The sequence below is a fragment of the Trichechus manatus genome, unplaced genomic scaffold (genome assembly GCF_000243295.1).
Source record: "Trichechus manatus latirostris isolate Lorelei unplaced genomic scaffold, TriManLat1.0 scaffold00305, whole genome shotgun sequence".
NCBI classification, from domain to species: Eukaryota; Metazoa; Chordata; class Mammalia; order Sirenia; family Trichechidae; genus Trichechus; species Trichechus manatus.
Window position 1 is genome coordinate 550499 of NW_004444241.1, and position 7338 is coordinate 557836.

Here is a 7338-nt window from a genome sequence, read left to right on the forward strand (position 1 = left end):
ACAAGTCTCAACATGCTGTGCAGCATAGAGGCCTGTGGGGGCTGCAGTTGTCAATAGTGCAGCCATGTTTAAATGGCATATATCCCCACACATTATCTGTCTCAATACCACAAGGTGAGCTCCTGGGGGCAGGGCCTTGGCCTCTCTTATTCCCTGCAGCATCTCCGGAGGCTCTGACCCTGCCTGGAGATGAGGCAGATTGGTTCACTCAGCAACTTTCCACCTCTGGGAAGTGCTCAGCACTTTTAGCTTGGCTTCCTGACGAGATGACACTTCAGCCAAGCAGACACACCCAGACAAGATGTGGGAGGCAGCAGAAGCGTGGTGCAACCACTGCTGCAAATTAACCAAACGACTCTGCAGCCACTCTTCACTGCAGAAACAACAGAAGCTGCACAGCCATAGCCCCCACCTCACTTCTGCTTTCCTACCTCTTAAAAAGTCTTCATATAGCAAACACAGTTTGGAAATTACTAAGTGTTTTAAGAGCTTTAAAAAAAAAAAAAAAGCACAAACAATATACATTTTAAAGAAAGAAAACTATTTTTGTTACTTGGAAAACATTGCTGTGTGCAAATTATGTTCCGGCCTCAGAGCCATGGGGCTGGGGGGCCAGCTGGAGTCTTGAAGGGCAGTGGGGAGGGCTCTGGCCAGCCAAATGAGAGGAGACACGGACAGACAGAAAGGGCTCAGGGGAAAGTGCAGAACTACTTATCTGATGTGTGATGACCTCCCTCAGAGACCTCCCCAGGCTAAGTTCATCAAGAGGCAGGCCAGACAAAGGCCGGCATGTTTAAGACTAAGGCCGCCCCTTGTGGTCCCACTCTCTGCGAGGAGAACCAGCAATGGGCCAGAGGCCGAACACTTGTCGGTCAAGTAGCTGTGGTCACGGGGTCCACAAAAGGATGACTGGTCCTCTTCGGAGGTGGGGGGCACTGGTAGTGAGTGACCCTGGGGCTGTTTCCCTAATGCCCGACTCACCCCATTACTCCTACTCCTCTGACCATCCACAGGTGGAGGAAGGGCTTCCGTGCTCTGAGCTGTGGCGAGAATTCAAATGGCAGAGGGTGGGATAAGGTCTCAGACATAGGAAAGCAGCCCAAGGCTGAATTACGACATCCTCTCCATCTCTGCCCACAGGATGGGCTTCGACATCACCCAGCATCTGGCCCAGGACGGCGCCCACGTGGTCGTCAGCAGCCCGAAGCAGCAGAACATGGACCGGGGGTGGCCATGCTACGGGAGGTAGGGCTGAGTGTGTCGTAGGGCACTGTCTGCCATGTGGGGAAGGGCGAAGTCCGGGAGCGGCTGGTGGTCACGGTGAGGGGCCACAGAGGGTGGAAGGGAGAGCAGTGGTTATTTTAACTTTAACCTTACCAGTGCAGCAGCACAGGAACTAGGGGCAACCATGGGCTCCCCCAGCACTTGTAACCCCAGAAGCCTATGGTCTATCTGAATGTATCCACAGACCTGGGCAAAGAGAGGTGTTTGGGGTCTGATGCGGGGAAACTTGGTGTTGTTCCTCTCCTGGATTTGAAACATAGGCATAACCTCAGGAACATCAAACAGGAATCACCTCCCACTGCAGCAGAAATCTTTGCTCCAAGACCCTGGGCCTCTATGTCCCCTCGTCCCCAGCAGGCCCTGGAACACAGTGGTGGTGTCGACTTCCTGATCTGCATGGCAGGTGCCCATCCCTTGGTGGGAAGTATCTTGGGAAGCAGCAAACAGATCTGGGACAAGGTGAGGTCTGGGACAAGGTAAGGTCACCTTCAGTGTCACTCTCCCTGCACCTCGGCTCTCACACCCATAGCTAGTCCTCCAGCTCCCACATACCCACCCTCCCCTCACAGACTCACTGGCACACAGCAAGGACAGGTGCTTGATTCTCAGATCCTCAATTTCCCCATCTGTGAGATGGAGGCAAGAGTATCTAAGTTGCAGTTCTGGTCCCTGCACTCCAGGAGCTCCCAGACTACAGGGAGTGTCCAATGTGGACCCAAATAATCACAATCAGTGTGGGGCCTATGACTCCCTTCCCTCCCCCGGGATGCTTAATCCCTGAGACTAGCACCTCCAGGCAGTAACCCTGAAATCCAGCCTTCCCCAGACCCGGCTGGGCCATTGCCTCCTCAGTCCCACATAGGACATTCTCCTCAGACAATGCTGGTGGAGTCAGCAGGGGACATTCTGCAGACTCCAGAGTCCTCAGCCTGATCTCCTTATTCCCACATCTTCGGGACTCCCATGCCCACCAAGGAACGCTAACACTCTCCCCACCTCCCGTTGTCAGAGGCCCTCATGCCCATGTTCTCATGCGGTATATTGGTAAAGACAGTGAGAACTGAGTACTGGACTGACCGTCTCCCTCCCTACCCTCATTTGCTCTGATTTCACATCCTTAAAGTCAATGTGAAGTCCCCAGCCCTGCCACTGAGCCAGCTGCTGCCCCACATGGAGAAGAGGGAGTGAGAAGGGGATAGGGGGGAGAGGAGGGGAGGGAGGCATTTGGTGTCAAACAGGGAGCAGAGGGGCCTAGAGCAAGAGGACACTGAATATTCAGTTATACCTTCCCACTGGGAAACAGGCTTAGCTGAGCCAGTAACACAAGAATAGTAATGTCTGACTTTCAGACTTCTGGGTGAGTTAAAAGAAAAAAAAATCTGTCTTCTTACTTTATTCTCCCAATTTCTAGAGTGCCAGGAATCAGGCAGGGACTCTCCTGGAAGTGAGAAGAGGGATTCCTGTGACACGAGGGTCCAGAGTCCCCACAGCTGCAGTTGCTCAGTACACAAGAATCTAGGTCCATAACCTCAAGGCATCGCAGAGTCTCCACTTAACAAGACTAGTCGAGTTTCCCAGTTCCACTCAATTCTCGTCCCTCAGACTTAACTCTTGAACCAGCCACGTCCTCCTTCATCTCTCCCTGTGGCCCCCTGCTTCATGTGTGTTCTACAGAACCACTGTAAAGCCATTGGTGAGTGAAGGAAAGAGGTCAGAGACAAAGCTAGACAAGTGGGACAATGAAAAATTATGGACAGCGTTGAATATTGTGATAAGGCATTTTGTCTTTATTCAGGAGGCAAGGGTGAAAAACTGAAGTTTTTAAACAAGAAAAGCATATGATGGTTCATTACAATTATTTTGAATATATTTCATTTTCCTTCTATATTGAAAGAGAGCATGAAGAGAAAACACCTGAGGGAGAAAGAAAGAATCTTGATTTATGGATCAAGAAATAAGAAGCAGTGAGGGAAACAATGAGTAGGTAAAGCAAAAAAAAAAAAAAGACAGGCGTACAGAATTTTCCAGAGGACCAAACAGATATTCCAGAAAGGAAATTTTAGTCTGCAATATTGGATGTTATAGGAAACTCGGTAGAACCGGGTGATCTGACCAAGGTTCATTAGATTTGGTAAATGGGGAAGTATGATGGGGAGACTTTTTATGAAGATTTTAGGGCAGGGTTGGGGGACGTGGAACTTCTGGGATTGAGAGTCCCAAGGGCCACTGGGAAGTGCTTTTAACATTACTCTTAAGCATACATGGTTTAGAACTCCCTCCAGGCAGAAAAGAGGCCAATAATCTTGAATAAAAGCAAACGTTGGATATATTTCATATGTGTCCATACTGGTACTGCTAGGTGGATATTGATCATTCAAGCATGATGAGAAAACAAAAAGTTGGTCTTGGCCTTTAGAACACTCTAGGACTGAGGAAACAAGCAGAGGAAGGTAAGAGAGGGCTCTAGTCCTGATCTAAGGTCCTCTTGGTCACTTTCATGGTCCTCAGCCTCTCTCCCATGCAGCCTCCACACCCCAGCTGACTATATTCACCCCATACTTTACCCTTCTTTCCCTTCCCAGGGGGAGTTCGGTGTTTCTGGTCTCCTCAATGGAGGTCTACATGCCATACCCCATTAAGTATAACCTTTTTTGACTCTAGATTGTTTTTAGTTGCCATCAGGTTGGCTCCACCTCATGGTGATCTTATGTGTAACAGAACAAAACATTGTCTGGTCCTGCCTCATCTTCATAATTATTAGTATATTTGAGTCCATTGTTGCAGCTATTGTGTAGTGCCTTCCAATCTAGGGGCCTCATCTTCCAGCACTATATTGAACAGTAATCTGTTGTGATCTATAAGGTTTTAACTGGCCAGTTTTCGGAAAGAGATCACCAGGCCTTTCTTCCTAGTCTGTCTTAGGCTGTAAGCGCCACTGAAACCTATCTACCATGGTTGACCCAGCTGGTAATTGCAGTACTGGTGGCATAGCTTCTAGCATCATAGCAACACACAAGCCACCATAGTATAACAAACTGACAGACAGGTGGTGGTGCATGACTCTAGATTAAGAGGGAGGAAATAGCCCCATTTCCCTAGGAAAGTGGAGATATCCAGGAAGGTCACACACACACGCACATGCCTGTTGCCATCAAGTCAATTCTGACTCATAGCGACCCTGTAAGACAGAGAAGAACTGCCCCATAAGGCTTCCAAGGTTGTAATCTTTACAGAAGTAGACCGCCACGTCTTTCTCCTGCAGAGCAGCTGGTGGGTTCAAACCACAGACCTTTCAATTAGCAGCCGAGCACTTAACCTCTGCACCACCAAGGCTCCCTGGGAAGTTTCCAGGACAGGCAACTCCTTGTTCAGGCAAACACCAGCATGCTAATTTGATCAATGGTGTCTCAGCTCTTCCTTCTCCATAAGACACCCAAGGCAGCCTTTTGCTCTTTATGGCATTAGCAACTGATGTTTGCAGTTGTTCCTAAAGGGATACATTTCTAGGCACAGGCCTAGAAATCCACTGAAATGCTCTTCCCCAGTTGTCGTATATTTCATCTACCTCCCTCTCTGTCCACAGAAGCTGGGGCCTACAATGTCAGTAAAACAGCCCTGCTGGTCCTCACCAAGATGCTGGCAGTGGAGCTGACATCAAAGAACATCCGGGTGAACTGCCTGGTGCCAGGAATCATCAACACAGACTTCAGCCAAGTGGTGAAGATCAGGGGAAACTCCTGCCCCCGCCCCACTGCCCACTAGGGTGCCTTCCCCTGCCAAGCCGTTCCCCAGAGAGGAACCCACATATCTGGACCCGTGAACTCTCATTTGATGCTCTGGTCCATAGCCTCTGGGATCAGCAGCAGAATTAGGACTTTAGTCCTTGTCAAGGGACAGCCCAGAGTGTCCCCAACAGCCCTTTTACAAAGACAGGCCTGTGTGATTGAAACCATGTGGCTCCATCTGTGTAAGCAGCACTAACCTTTGGGCCTTTCCTTTAGCTCTTTGAGGACCCAGACTTATGGAACCATTTAAAGGGCCTCTGTGGATTACAGAGGTAGGTTGTATGTGAGGCAGTGTCTCTTGTTAATCTGGATAAAATTACCTCAGGAGCCCCATGGTGGGGGTAAAAGCTCACACGTCATTCCTCTGCAGGTTACTTGTGTATTGCCCTTTATGGGATCTAATGACCCGCCCAGGCCTAGGATGAGTAGAGGTCCTTGCAGAGCCCACGTAGCTCCTCTGCAGCCTTCACTTATCCCCATGGGGGTCTTGACTTCACAACCTCACACAGGAGCCAGGGCTCATGGGGAAGGCACCGTCAGTCTCAGCCCCACCTCTTCTTTCCATGCAGAGTGGGGCAGCCTAAGGACTATGCGGGAATCGTGTCCTTCCTGTGCTCTCCACACACCAGCTACATCACCAGAGAGAGCATCGTGGTGGCCAGGTGTTCCCCCCACCTCTAAGGGGTATAAGCTCAGAACTCAGGCTTACCCCTCACGTGGGAGCCCCATGTGGCCTTGGGGCCACCATGGTGCAGCACCTCTATTAGTGACAAGCTCATGCTCCAAATGCCCACTTTTGGTTCAAAACCTTCACTACCAGGGTGGGAAATAATAAAGGCCATCAGAAAAGAATGTTTGCAGTATAAAACCACCATTAAGTGCTATTCAGATAATGTCAGCTTTGTCAGAAAACATTATGGTGTGCTTGAAAGTCTTGTGTGAAAGGAAGGGACTAATGTTGAGCAGGGAGAGTGCTACAAGGAAAGAAAGGAAAATGACATTTTGAGCATTCTACTAAATGCTTTCATGTGTACTATTTCCTAAACATCTCTGTGAGTCTGATCTTTTTATCTTTAATTAATTCTACAGTTAAAGAAGCCAAGACTTGGAAAGATTTAAGGACAATGTTCTCTGGACATACAGCTAGTCTGTGGGCAGTAATTGAATCCCAGATCTGTTCGCACATCAGAGAGGGACCAGAATGGAACAGGAGGTATCTGAGGGAAAGGCCAGCCCTCGAGGTCTTTATTCTCCCCTCAGAACCCCCATCCTAAAAGCCTAGACCAGGTTTACCTGCATTCACACAGCTCAACATTCATAGGTATGTGCCAGGGCAGTAACTGTTCCCTCTCATACCATTATCTCAGACCTTGAAAGTCAGGAATGGCGGCAGACACTGTTGGTGCCCGACCCATACTCTCCTGGCCCACCCTGCAGCATTGTAGACAGTTTCCATGCACACTAAAGGCTTCCTACCTCAAGCCTCTCTGTCTCCCCGCTGAGGGCTTTGTCTGGCCACAGCAGCATGCTTTGCACCTGTAGGGAGTTAGTGCCTGCAGAGCAGCCTTAACTGATGAAGGATGGGAGTTGGGACTCAATGTCCCAGCTTCTTGCCCCTAGGAAGGACAATGCTGGATGTGTCCTATGCAGTGTCTCAGAGAGTACCCAGCAAGGCTGAGCCCTGCTTGCCTACAAGGATAACCTGCTTTTTTTGTGGTAAAAAAATATATATATAACAAAACATTTGCCAATTCAATAATTTCTACATGTATAATTCTGTGACTTTGATTATATTCATCATGTTATGCAGCCATTACCACTATCCTTCTCCCAGTTATTCCACCACCATTAACAGAAACTCAGGACCCCCGAAGAATGACTCCCCCAGAAGGACAACATACACTAACAAGGGAAGTCAGTACAACTGGACTAAACCAAAAGCTAAGAAGTTTCCTAAATAAAATCGAACACTTTGAGGGACAGAGTAGCAGGGGTGGGGGCCTGGGGACCATGGTTTCAGGGAACATCTAGGTCAATTGGCATAGCAAGATTTATTTTAAAAATGTTCTGTATCCTACTTTGGTGAGTGGCGTCTGGGGTCTTAAAAGCTAACGAGTGGCCATCTAAGATGCATCCATTGTTCCCAACCCACCTGGAGCAAAGGAGAATGAAGAACACCAAAGACACAAGGAAAATATTAGCCCAAGAGACAGAAAGGGTCACATAAACCAGAGACTCCATCGGCCTGAGACCGGAAGAACTAGATGGT

At 48.9% G+C, this 7338-nt stretch overlaps 1 pseudogene; it reads left to right on the top strand.

The window, feature by feature from the left end:
- Positions 1-789: 789 nt before the first annotated feature.
- Positions 790-5750, top strand: LOC111819208 (dehydrogenase/reductase SDR family member 2, mitochondrial-like; annotated as a pseudogene).
- Positions 5751-7338: the final 1588 nt, after the last annotated feature.